This window comes from Schistocerca nitens, chromosome 2 (assembly GCF_023898315.1).
Source record: "Schistocerca nitens isolate TAMUIC-IGC-003100 chromosome 2, iqSchNite1.1, whole genome shotgun sequence".
NCBI classification, from domain to species: domain Eukaryota; kingdom Metazoa; phylum Arthropoda; class Insecta; order Orthoptera; family Acrididae; genus Schistocerca; species Schistocerca nitens.
The window spans coordinates 1,040,729,871-1,040,744,455 of NC_064615.1; positions in this window are offsets into that span (position 1 = coordinate 1,040,729,871).

Below are 14,585 nucleotides of genomic sequence, written 5' to 3' on the forward strand. Positions count from 1 at the left end.
TTGCATTTATAGACAAAAATATAGTTTTTGAGTCATCCGTCATCCGTCTTCCGACTGGTTTGGTGCATCCCACCACGAATTCCTCTCCTGTTCCAACCTCTTCATTTCAAACCAACACTTGGCACCTACGTCCTCAATTATTTGCTGGATGTGTTACAATATCTGTCTTCCTCTAAAGTTTTTGCTCTCTACAGCTCCTTCTAGTACCATGGAGGTCAGTCTCTGATGTTTTAACAGATTAACTATCATCCTGTCCCTTCTCCTGGTTAGTGTTTTCCACATATTCCTTTCCTCTCTCATTCTGCCCAGGACCTTCCCAGTCCACCTAATTTTCAACATTCTCCTGTAGCACCAAATCTCAAATTCTTCGATTCTCTTTTGTTTCGGTTATCCCACCGTCCATGCTTCACTACCATACAATGCTGTGCTCAAGTCATACAGTCTCAGAAAAATTTTCCTCAAATTAAGGCCTATGTCTGATACTAGTAGACTGCTCCTGGCCAGGAATGGTCTTTTTGCCAGTGCTAGTTTGCTATTGATGTCCACTTTGGTTATTTCGCTATCTAGGTAGGAGAGTTCCTTAACTTCATCTACTTCGTGACCATCAGTCCGGACAAGTTTCTCGCAGTTCTCATTTCTGCTATTTCTCATTACTTTTGTTTTCCTTCCATTTACTCTCAGTCCATATTCTGTACTCATTAGACTGTTCATTCCATTCAGCAGATAATGTAATCCCTTCACTCAGGTTAGACATGTCGTCAGCGACTCTTATCACTGATACCCTCGAATTCCAATTCCACTTCTGAACTTTTCTTTTTATTTTCATCGCTGCTTCTTCGATTCTGAGATTGAACAGTAGGGGCGAAATGCTGTATTCCTGTCTTACTCCCTTGTTAATCCGAGCACTTTGTTCTTGGTCGTCCACTCTTATTATTCCCTCTTGCCTCTTGTTCATATTGCATATGGACCTCCCTATAGATTACCACTGCATTTCTCGGAATTTCGAACACTTTAAGTTGTAGAACATTTTTTCCAGGTCGACAAATCCCATGAACTTTCCTCGATGTTTCTTTAGCCTTGCTTCCTTCATCGACCCCAACGTGAAAATTGCCTCTCTGGTGCCTTTTTGCCTTTACTTTTCCTAAAGACAAACAAATATTACCAGAAAGAAGGTTTGCCAAGCTTGAAGCCAATTTTTTCTAAGAGATACTTTTGTACATGGATGTACGTTATTTGAAGTGTTGATATATATATCGACCCTATCAAACAGCAGCCCCTATTTCGTGAAAAAAGAAATTGTTCCTTAGTCTCAGTTTATTTACGTTTCAGTAGTAGCAACCTGTAGACTACAGTTTCCATCCCGACCACCACCTGCCACAGACCGAATTCAATATACCCACAGAGGTGAGTCCCGTGGTTGTAACTCAATTTAAAGTTGCGTTGTATACACAATACCGTGGGTGGCGTACAGCGAAAACTGTACACACAAGCCGGTGTGTTGGCGCCGCGCGCCCAGAGTGATATCGAACGCCGCGCGGCGTCTCGCCTGCCAGGTGAGTTACGGGCAAACGGCCCGTCAGGCCTGGCGAGTGTGGGGTGGCGCCTCCAGCATACATCACGGCGTGTCCCCGGCAAACTCAGTTACAGCGCGTCCCGACAGACGAATCGACACTTTGCAGGATACGCGTCTGAAACGATACTGCAGTATAGTGTATGGATGCGGAGTCTCTATTTTTGGGATTTTGAGCATACGGCTATTACATTCCTAGTCAGTCACCCACGTTCAAGATTAACTTTGCAGCAATTCTTTGAAAGTATGGGGTGACATGCACAGTTACCATGCCTGCCAAAAAGAATACACCGCTATTTGGGTTTAAATATTTCTGTATAACTGTTGTGTACAATCCAAATTTCGGCTTTCACGCCATTATCGACTTAAATGCTGGTAAAATTAGGCCACAGCTGCTAAACATCTGTACAGTGAAATGGCCGACCGCGGTGGTCTAGCGGTTCTGGCGCTGCAGTCCGGAACCGCGGGACTGCTACGGTCGCAGGTTCGAATCCTGCCTCGGGCATGGGTGTGTGTGATGCCCTTAGGTTAGTTAGGTTTAAGTAGTTCTAAGTTCTAGGGGACTTATGATCTAAGATGTTGAGTCCCATAGTGCTCAGAGCCATTTGAACCATTTTTGTACAGTGAAATGGCTGTGTATTCTTTCAAAAACTACTGTATGATTGACGCGCAGCCCCATTGAAAACTTATTAAAAAGAGGTCATGGCAAAAACAGATGTTATATAATGATTCTACGTAGGGAAGATCGGACGGACCGTAGAGGACAATGAATGAGCGTAATGATGCTAATACAGGCTACTCTAACAGCGCAGGGTCAAAACTGTATAGATCGTATCTGTATGTCCATCTTTTCACAGATAGTTACGGGGCTTCTGCTGTTCAGTACAGAATGTCAAACTAACACATTTCACTTGTCTAAATTTCCCAATTGTTATTTTATTGGGCTACCAGTTTCGGCGATATATTACGTCTTCAGGCACCTGACCAACTTGAAGGAAGATTCCCACCTTCCGTCCAGTCAAAATAGGGGCCAGCATTAAAAGACTGGTATCCGTAGATCATTCCACTGCCGAGTCGGCGGGTTATGTCTGAAGTAACGCTGTCTCAAAAATCTAGGGATACCAGTTCACGATCCTCTACGATCTATACAGAATATAAAATCAAACACCTCTGAGCCGTCTAAATTTCCAAATCGTTATTTTATTGGAGTACTAGTTTCGCTGATACGTTACGCCATCTACAGGCCCCCTTACCAACGGAGAGGAATACTCCCACCTCTGGTCCATTGAAAATAGGGGCCAGTATTCAAAGAATGGTATTCGTAAATTTTTGAGGCAGTGACTACTTCAAATATCACCTGCTGACTCTGCCGTGAAGTGATCGCTGTCTCGGAAATTACGGATGCCAACCTTTTAATGCTGGCCCCTATTTTGAATGGGCTAAAGGTGGAAATCTTCCTAGCCGTTGGTCAGGGGGCCTGAAGATGGCGTAATATATCGACAAAACTGGTAGTACAACAAAATAACAACAATCTGGAAATTTAGACAGCTCAGAGGCGTTACATTTTGAGGATCGTGAAGTGAGTACGAAGAAATGTTGTAAATTTTAATTTTCGTCTCGAAAAATTCAAGGTGCGAGCACTAAATTTGGCAATAGCATTAGTCCTTCTCTACATACAGGGGTGGACAAAACTATGGAAACGCCAAAATACGAAACAATAGCGTGGATAATAAGGTGTAGGAGAATCGTTGACATTCGAAACGTCTTCCAGCCATATCGAAATGGATAAGTACTTGTCCTGTATCTTTTTCAAGGAAGTAGTGGCCATTTCAGCTAAGGATGGTTGACGTGGCTAATAATCACGCACCCTTCTCTTCAAATTAGACCACAAAAGCTCAGTAATGTTGATTCTGATGACAGCGGAGGCCAGAGGAGATGTGACAGTTCATACTCGTGCTTACGAAACCAATCGTGGGCGAAGAACGCCTTGAACGCAACATTAGGATTGCGGAACAAACATTGTACCGAGAGATGCACGCCTTATCAGACAAAATGGTCACAAATTCTTTAACAGTAATGCAGTCTTGCAGAGTACCCATCTAGCCCATGGAATACCACATACGGCTATCCAAATCCTGCCGTGTTTCACTCTTGGCCGCGATCAGCCTGCATCGTAAGCCTGGGGAGGGTTGCGCTAGACGTAATCTCGGCCAGAAATTGGAAAGAGTGTGAAAGAAGATTCTTCCGACTAAGTTCCACTGCTCCGTAGCTCACGTTTTACGGGTTCGGCGTCACTTTTTTCTGTTACGATCATTTGCCTCACTGATGCATGTTTCTGGAATTCCAGGTCACACTCCAATTTCCGACTTAAGGAGTTCACTTCACTTTTAGGGCTCACAAGGTTCACGTTAGCGATGTTCAGCTCTGCAGTGACTTTTTCAAACGTTTTCCTCTTATTTTTTGTCACAATTCTATTCAATGACCGGCTGTCGCAATCAGTCAAAAGGCACTTTTTGTCTGCATTGGGATTTAGTGGATGAAGTGTCTCCGGCTTTCCCTTTCTGCAATATAAATCTTCGATATTGGGCCTGATGAAAGGCAAAATATTTCGGCTACTTTAGTTACTGAAGCAGCCACCATACGAACACCAATAATTTACCCATGTTAGAATTCACTTTAGCTCTGAGATATTGCACTTACAATTGCACAGGACACTGTTCCTACCACGACTGAGACTTGCAACAAATTTAAGGTATTGCGTTTTGTGATCCAATACAACAGCGGCACCCATAAGATTGGCTGGCACTAACATTTATTTCTATGTTCAACCATGCATTTTTCGCGATGTTTCCATATTTTTGTCTGACCCCTGTATTTGCCCTTCATTGAGGCACATTTATCTCAACAATGGGCGACTATGCGGGGACCTCGATTTTTAAAAATCTGCTTCTTGGCGATCAGAAATTTCCAGCTCGAAAATCGTATCATGGAGCAAATATACCCAGTAGAACGACTGTCCACGGCTGTTCATCTTCACAGACTCTGTAACCTCGTCGGGGGATTTCGGTAGCACTCTGTGTGATGGTTTGCTCATCACAAGCATAATCTACTTGCACCACACCATCGTAGTCCAAAATGTACTCCTTGTCCAATACTAGTTAGTGGGTCTTCGCGTTTTTTAGTGGTAATCAAACCACATGTATCCACTGCTTGTTTTGCTACTTAGATAATGGATCATGGTGATACACCCAGCACTCCCTGATGATAACGTTGCTACAGATATTTGTCCAAACTGGATCCACTTGCCGCCACTAGTTACGCTGTCGCCACGAAAATGATCTGGATATCGGTGGCACTGCCTGAGAGCAATCGACAAACGAAAAAGAAGTGTGTTTCCTACATGGCTATTGATGTTATCTTGACTGGCCTACCATTTTCGCCACTGTTTCGACTGAGCAGGCTTCTCGAACTGATATGAGTAGTCGCATGAAACAATAGGCAGTAATCCTTTCCATATAGGAGACGTCATGGAAGATGGTAATAAACGTGTTACTGATTTTCACTGTTTACACCTTCTCCTCGACTGTTATACGTCGATCTTTGAGAACTAGCCACTTATTCTGTGATTCCCGGTTCTTCACAGAGAGATGGTCATCACTTCATTCTTCGACTAATTTGATCTCAGTGGATGTGTCTGCAACCCCTAACAACCGTGTTTTATCGCGCAGCATTGTTGTCATTCTATCAAGTAAGTTTGACTGTTGCATCATTGTTACTTTGGAAACTAATTCCTTTACAACATAAATGCGTCATTTTGTTCTGTCGGCTCTAGCGTCATTCTACGGTGCTGTTGCGTAGGGATATTTGGATATGCACCAGGACTTCGGACATTTACCCGCAGACAACCAAATAATTGACTACGTAACTAGTTTCTCGAGATGTTGATTATAAGGAGCGATCAGAAAGTTTCCGTCTGAGGGCGTTGGTGCAGCTTATAAGCAACCTAGCGCGAGTCCGATGCGGGTATAGAAACACCGATGTGTGGGCAAGGGATTAGTGTGGCGGTCGTGTCTTCCCGACGTGCGTGCGTTAAATGCGGAAATGTGAACTTCGGCGACAAGGGTCCCAAATTCTCGTTCCCATATGGCAAACGTCATAAGGCAGAGGGTATGGCAACGCAAGCGGAAAACACTCGACCAGCCCGTTCCCCCCCCCCCCCCCCCTTTTCATGCGATTTTCATGTCTTCGTAACAAAGGCCTCGACGGGTCCACGGTTCCTCCTGGACGAAGGTATGCAGCAGGGTGCTCTGTTTTACCAAACGGGTATCTTCAACCAGGTGCGGTGGTGGGATGATTGCCTGACTGGTCACGGCAATTCAGCCTGTTTGCCATAACAATTCTGGGGTGTACAGCCTTCAAAGACAAACTTATAACTAATCTTCATACTTTTAAATGAGGAAGTAATCACCTAAAGTCTGAAATATGTTTCCAGTTTTCCTCTGACGTACACGACTTACGCATTACAGACACAATTTAGGCTCTTAGCTATTGTTTGAAGATGGCCAGTTACAAAACATGCATTGCAACATACGCAACCGGCAGAATTTAATTGCGAGTGTAAAATCATCTGACCGCATTTCTTGCTCGTGTTATTTATGGTAGGAGCATAACTGCCGCTGAACCTCAAATTATGTTCTTTGAAGTCGTCATACCACGAGCATTTTGACTGGACCGAATTTTATGTCTTGAAATGCTGCAGTAGAGATAGCTCTTTGCCAGAGAACTTGCCTAGCACTCTGCGCCTTCAACGACTTAATTTCTGGTATATTTCTATCCGCAGAGATGAAGTTATTGTATACAAACGAAGGTTTCTTCAGCGTATCAATGCAATCAAAGTTCCTCGGATTTCTTGCCACGTCAGTACATATTATGCGGACAGTATAGCCGGCCGAAGTGGCCGAGCGGTTCTAGGCGCTTCAGTCTGGAACCGCGCGACCGCAATGGTCGCAGGTTCGAATCCTGCCTCGGGCATGGATGTGTGTGATGTCCTTAGGTTAGTTAGGTTTAAGTAGTTCTAAGTTCTAGGGGATGGTTCAAATGGCTCTGAGCACTATGGGACCTAACATCTTAGGTCATCAGTCCTCTAGAACTTAGAACTACTTAAACCTAACTAACCTAAGGACATCACACACATCCATGCCCGACGCAGGATTCGAACCTGCGACCGTAGCAGTCCCGCGGTTCCGAACTGCAGCGCCTTGAACCGCTAGACCACCGCGGCCGGCGTTCTAGGGGACTGATGACCTATGATGTTAAGTCCCATAGTGCTCAGAGCCATTTGAACCATTTGAACCGGACAGTATATGGTGGCAGTCGAGCAGGACCGTAAACAAACGAGAATCTAGACTGTCCGATAAGCGAGGAGCAGTGCGGGAGAATAAGCCCCACCTCCCTCTCCAAAGGGCTTCCATCGTATATCCGCGGTATCAGAACTGCATCCTTGAGCCCCCGTTCACCAGATGTACATCTAGCGATTGGCGGCTGACGCTACAGATCAGACTTTATTAGTAATTATGGTACAAGGTTTCATCATCAGTTAAAATTAAATTCTTAGCAAGTACACCAAGTCCTTTTATCCATATATGTATTTTTTCATCATTACTAATTTTACGACAGGAGCGGGTACACAAAGTACACGGCATATTACTATATACATAACTAGGTCTAGATTGGGACTTAGCATCTATTTCACAATGCCAAGTCTTATAAGCGACGACATCTCGGTCAGCGAGTCCCTTTAGTTATGGTAAGAGACGCATTCGAATCCCTTTACGCACCAGGATTAGTATCGTCTCTCATTTCAAAATAAGAAAGGAAAAGAACCAAATCAACAACTCAAAACAAATTGTAGTACGCAAAGTATTTGGTAGTGATTATAGAGGAACAGTTTGCTGCGGTTAACAGTGGTAGTTCAGGCCCGCGGGATTTGCCGAGCGGTCTTGGGCGCTGCAGTCATGTACTGTGCGGCTGGTCCCGCTGGAGGTTCGAGTCCTCTCTCGCGCATAGGTGTGTGTGTTTGTCCTTAGGATAATTTAGGGTAAGTATGTGTAAGCTTAGGGACTGATGACCTTAGCAGTTAAGTCCCATAAGATTTCACACACATTTGATCATTTCAGGCCCGACCACTACCAATATCTTTCGCAGCCATATTTCAAAACACTGCCAATCTAAAACTTCCAACATATGGTGTCTGCATAACAATGTGCCCGCAACAGTACGTAAGGAATACGCTGCTCTCTTGCCACGCGATGTAGCCGCGCGGTCTGGGCGCCATGCCATGGTTCGCTCGGCTCCCGCCTTCGAACGTTAAGAGTCCTCCCTCAGGTATGGGTGTGCCATAGAGCAAAATTAGTTTAACTTAGATTAAGTAGTGTGTAAGCCCAGGGACCGATGACCTCAGCAGTTTGATCCCATAGGAACTTAGCACAAAGTTACACTGGCGTCCCATTATCTGGTGAATTGATGGTGTACTCATAGTAAGCGGTGGACATTCAAATCCCCGCAATGGTCGCACTGTTACCATTTAATCATCACCCTGTCCAGTGTTTACTCGACCGTTTGCTTGAGCTCGCGTCCACTGCTGCACCATTAAATTCACCATGTCGTATCTCCCAAGTTATTTCCTCCAACACTGGTTTCTAAGCTACACTGAGAGCAAAACTGTATGTAAATTAAAGCGGGTTAAATTAAGCGGAATCAGCGGCGACGAGTGTAAATGTATACCGGACATAGATTCGAACCCGTGACCTTCTGCTTATAAAAGAATATACAGCCTACAGTTGCAGGTTAACGTCATCGTTTACCTAGGTTTCAACGTTAGTAATATCTTTGCAGGTAAACGATAAAGTTAACCTGGAACTGTAGGATTTATATTCTTATATAAACAAAATCAGTTGCTGTCGCTGCATAAAAATGTTAAAAATTATGACCTCCTGCTTACTCGGAAACTGCAGGAACCATTGCACCATCCGGGACACAGAGTTAGCACAAATGCACGGACTGTCTCGCCACGTCTCATGGCCGATCCACACTCCCATACGAGTGTAGTGGAAAGGGAATGACGATAGGTGGCGCTCGTTGGGAGTAGCGTAGTGGCAACTTCTGACATCGAATATAACAGCAACACCAAATGTAGCGGGAAGATGTACAAGGCACCGTATTAAGACTCGCCCAAAGTTTCCAAGTTATTTATTGTTTCCAAATACAGTGCCGCATTCCCCTCGGTCTGTGTCACATGGTCCCGCAATGCTGAGGATGCCACCTCAGCGACCCGTCAGGAGCTCTGAAATGTGTCGGCTTTGTACGGCCGCAGTGATATGTCGAGTTCAGGGCTGCACTGGCAGACCACTCAGAAGCCTTCGACCTGCCGTGCCTAGCGCCACCAGCTGGCAACTGCAAGGTGGCCCACACTGTGCGTCCCCACCAGCATGGCTTGGGTCAACAAGCGCCTGCGATCCGACAGCTGAATCTGCGACCCTCGCCCTGGTTGTCTCCAGTGCGTGTTGGGAGCCAAGATGACTGCCCGCAGTAGTGCGCTGTGGAGTGGCTCGCCGCTGGCTGGCTATGGATCCCACATGGGCCTCAGAGGGTCGAACCAGTGACCCACTGTGGACTGGAACGCTGGCGCCCCATCTGCTGCTGTGTGTAGCTGGTGGTGTGACATGCCCCGCTGTCCAGGAGAGCTGTCACACTTGAATGCTTTGTTAGTGCTGTTTCGCTAAACGCGGCGCTCTGTATCACGAACTCATAACACATAGGTTGGCCAGTGGGCCCCTTCTGACTCTGACTACCGCCATGCAAATTGCTGCGTGTACTTTTTCTGGCGGTATCTTCTATTTTACTTTACAACTGCTGGGGAGTGTAACTCACTGTAAACACGCCCACGCCTGGCTGTAACTGGCGTGCTCAGAAATATTGCACCAAAACTTACTTTTCCTTTCCCAACGGTAGTGTCGCGACAGTAATGACCGGCCGTGAGACATGCCAAGACAGTCCATGCAGTTGCGATAACGCCGTGTCCTGGATGGCGCAGTGGTTACCGCACCTGTGACGTAAGTTCATGGCCTGTAGAAAATAAACCAATGCTAAATCACAGTAAGGCTCAGTTCTTACAGTTTATGTGGTGCGCATACTGTAAGATGGTTCAAATGGCTCTGAGCACTATGGGACTCAACTGCTGAGGTCATAAGTCCCCTAGAACGTAGAACTACTTAAACCTAACTATCCTAGGGACAACACACACATCCATGCCCGAGGCAGGATTCGAACCTGCGACCGTAGCGGTCGGGCGGTTCCAGACTGTAGCGCCAGAACCGCTCGGCCACGTACTGTAACACCTTAAGTACACCATCAGATTATTTGACTGGTAGCTCTAACGAAGTAGGCGAGTGTCAGAAATATGTCTTGTGATCTTATCATGGCGTGTTTATCTTCTGCCATTGGCCAGACCATAGAAATGCCACTTGCATGCTTTAGAGTAGCAGATTCATGGTGACCAACTTTACACAGAACTTGATTAATTTTCACACACACTTATTAAAATAATAACAAGCATAAAAATTACTTAACTTGGTTCTGGATGCTATTTATAATTGACAATCTGAAGTTTTTTTGTATTGGTACGTTAATTTTATTCTCACATATATCTCTGATACTTGAAAAAATGTCTATACATTTATCTTCATGGCTATGTTGAGGAATATGGTTATCTTACTAGGCGCAGACTGAAACTTGACTATTGACTGGTACAGACAAATGTAGAACTCGTACAGACTGGTACAGACTAATGCAGACTGGTACAGACTGGTGCAGACAAATGCAGACTGACTAATCAGAGGTCTGTACACTCGTTATAATACCCGTGCATTCATGTATCACTGTGCGAGTGTGATCTGTAAGGAGAAAAGGTTCTAAAAAGGTTCTATTTTAGCAGCAATCTCATAGGCTGCGTTACATATTAATACGCGGATCGGCGGAAGCAGAATTTGGTCCGTCTCTATGGCAGCGCCATCTCGTAGTGCGGAGACGGACGAGCGCTGCGCCTGTGCTGTTCTGCTTAGCGGGGAGCGCTCTAGTGGGAAAGTTGTGTATGCGCTGACTACGCGGAACTATGTACACAACAATTTACAAGATAAAATTCAACAAAACCTGACATTTTAAATTTTGAGAATGGCCATATGATTAGTGAAACTGAACAGTTCAAATTTCAAGGTGTTCAGATAGATAGTAAACTGTCATGGAAAGCCCACATGCTGGATCTTGTTCAGGAAGTAAATGCTGACGTTTTTACTATTCCAACTGTATCTGAAATAAGTTATCGTTGGATCCAATATTTGTCTACTTTGCTCATTTTCTTTCCCTTATTATATTCTGCGGTAACTTTTCCTATTCTAAAAGAATATTTTTCACTCAAAAACGGGCAGTTCGGGCAATAAGTGGTGCAAGTTCGCGAACCTCCTTTCGACCCCAATTCACTAATCTGGGTATTTTGACATTGGCTTATCTGTATATATATTCTTTACTGTCGTTTCTTGTTAATAGTATCAGCTTATTCCCAAGAATTAGCAGCTTTCATTTAGTTGATACTCGGCAGAAATCCAGTCTGTATTTAGACTGCACTTCCTTAACTCTTGTGCACAAAGGAGTGCAGTATACTGCTGCATCCAGTTTCAATAAGCTACCACAAGAATTCAAAAATCTTAGCAGTAATCCACGAGCCTTCAAATCGAAACTGAAGAGTTTCCTCACTGGTCACTCATTCTTTCCTGTTGAGGACTTCATGAAAAATTAAGCTGTTTCTTACTTGTGGCATGACATTTTTTGGGATCATAAACATTTTATTTTTATCTGTGATTACTTTTATGTTGTAATTTCATGTACTGACATGTTCCATGACCTTGGAGATTTGCTCCTCAGTTTACATGTCTACGGAACTGTACGTATAAATAAATAAAAATAAACCAAATACAGAGTCGAGAGGGGTGGAATTTTGTTCCCTTTATTCTCAAAAATACAGCTCGACGCGTGTGTATATCACGATCCCTGCCGATCGCCTGTCTTTGATTCAAACATTACGCATGTGAGTCCCAAACAACACTGATAATTCATAAAGAATTGTCTTTAGCAAAGCTTATTTTTTTGCACCTAAGGCAGCTGTTGTTTCGTGACGGCTCTATGTGCAGTCTCACAAAATAAAAGGCCTGAGAAAAGTAGTAAAGATTTATAATCAGCTGCGATTGGTGAGGATAAAAAATCCGTACAAGCAGTGATACGAGATGCGTCGCATCTTGATCATGTATTGTTGGCTGAAACGAAATGCTGCCATATGCTATCAGTCCACAATGTAGGAATAAGAAGGTTAGGTTTACGTTGACGTCGATACGAAGGACTATTGCGAAATGCAGTCACTATTGTTTGCATCCCGCCTTTCCCTTTTCCCATCCAGCAGGGAGATTGGTAACGTTATGAGAGGCTACGGCAGGCGCTGTGCCGACTCGAACCTTCTGGTTGGCCAATTGAAAACCTTTTTCTTTCCATCGGCAGGTCTCCAGTGCGTAAGCCACGGGAATTGCAGTTAGAGCCCGCGAGATCCAGAGTCCCTGGCGCGCCATCCGTCAGTGGGATTACGAGGGGAGAGCCACCTGCCCCTATTGGCGCGCACGTGAACATCTCCACTTTCCTCTCCACCACTCGGAAGAGGAATTCGTTGTCATACGCTGTAAAAGTCATACTCACTTTAAATTTTTAATGTTAGACGTTCGGTAGCCTGCAAGTAAGATCCGACGTAGCGTGCTTCTCTTTTACGAACAAATGAAACTGTGTGGTTCCAGAGACCTTTTTAAGTCTCAAACGTCTATGACATACATGTGCAGACCGGTCGGGATTCGAGCCGGCCGCTGTGGCCGAGCGGTTCTAGGCGCATGGAACGCCAAGGAACAACCTGTCAGACCAGGAGCAGCCACACCTCGTGTAGTGCCGGACAGCGTCCGTGGAGCATTGCGAAGAGTGGTTGAAAAAAGTCAAATGAAATGAGCAGAGAGAATTACTCATGACTTTCAAAGTACTACTGGTATTCCTAGCAGTATAACTGCATAGAGAGGCAACAAGAAAGGTCGATCAGATCCAATTTTTGTTTCCTTTGTCTTAAGATGGTTTCTGCTCTTTCGGACATGCCTGAAAGAACAGATACCATCTTTAGAATGAAATTACAATGAAATGAACACCCTTAGCTGCATGGTCACCGATGGTATCTGTTCTTTCTGACATGTCCGAAAGAACAGATACCATCTTAGTATATATATATATATATATATATATATATATATATATATATATATATATATATATATATATATACTCCTGGAAATTGAAAAAAGAACACCGTGAATTCATTGTCCCAGGAAGGGGAAACTTTATTGACACATTCCTGGGGTCAGATACATCACATGATCACACTGACAGAACCACAGGCACATAGACACAGGCCACAGAGCATGCACAATGTCGGCACTAGTACAGTGTATATCCACCTTTCGCAGCAATGCAGGCTGCTATTCTCCCATGGAGACGATCGTAGAGATGCTGGATGTAGTCCTGTGGAACGGCTTGCCATGCCATTTCCACCTGGCGCCTCAGTTGGACCAGCGTTCGTGCTGGACGTGCAGACCGCGTGAGACGACGCTTCATCCAGTCCTAAACATGCTCAATGGGGGACAGATCCGGAGATCTTGCTGGCCAGGGTAGTTGACTTACACCTTCTAGAGCACGTTGGGTGGCACGGGATACATGAGGACGTGCATTGTCCTGTTGGAACAGCAAGTTCCCTTGCCGGTCTAGGAATGGTAGAACGATGGGTTCGATGACGGTTTGGATGTACCGTGCACTATTCAGTGTCCCCTCGACGATCACCAGTGGTGTACGGCCAGTGTAGGAGATCGCTCCCCACACCATGATGCCGGGTGTTGGCCCTGTGTGCCTCGGTCGTATGCAGTCCTGATTGTGGCGCTCACCTGCACGGCGCCAAACACGCATACGACCATCATTGGCACCAAGGCAGAAGCGACTCTCATCGCTGAAGACGACACGTCTCCATTCGTCCCTCCATTCACGCCTGTCGCGACACCACTGGAGGCGGGCTGCACGATGTTGGGGCGTGAGCGGAAGACGGCCTAACGGTGTGCGGGACCGTAGCCCAGCTTCATGGAGACGGTTGCGAATGGTCCTCGCCGATACCCCAGGAGCAACAGTGTCCCTAATTTGCTGGGAAGTGGCGGTGCGGTCCCCTACGGCACTGCGTAGGATCCTACGGTCTTGGCGTGCGTCGCTGCGGTCCGGTCCCAGGTCGACGGGCACGTGCACCTTCCGCCGACCACTGGCGACAACATCGATGTACTGTGGAGACCTCACGCCCCACGTGTTGAGCAATTCGGCGGTACGTCCACCCGGCCTCCCGCATGCCCACTATACGCCCTCGCTCAAAGTCCGTCAACTGCACATACGGTTCACGTCCACGCTGTCGCGGCATGCTACCAGTGTTAAAGACTGCGATGGAGCTCTGTATGCCACGGCAAACTGGCTGACACTGACGGCGGCGGTGCACAAATGCTGCGCAGCTAGCGCCATTCGACGGCCAAACCGCGGTTCCTGGTGTGTCCGCTGTGCCGTACGTGTGATCATTGCTTGTACAGCCCTCTCGTAGTGTCCGGAGCAAGTATGGTGGGTCTGACACACCGGTGTCAATGTGTTCTTTTTTCCATTTCCAGGAGTGTATATATACGTATATATAAGGCTCACCGGCCACTTGACCATCTTCTTCTTCTGTGCGAATGCACAAACAGTGCCCGAACTCTTACGGGAATCGGCAACGCGCCGCGAGTAATGAGTATAATGGGCGGGGGCACTAAGAATGTAGTGCGGGACAGGACGTTGAGAATGTGGGTTTCACGGGAGGCGTGCC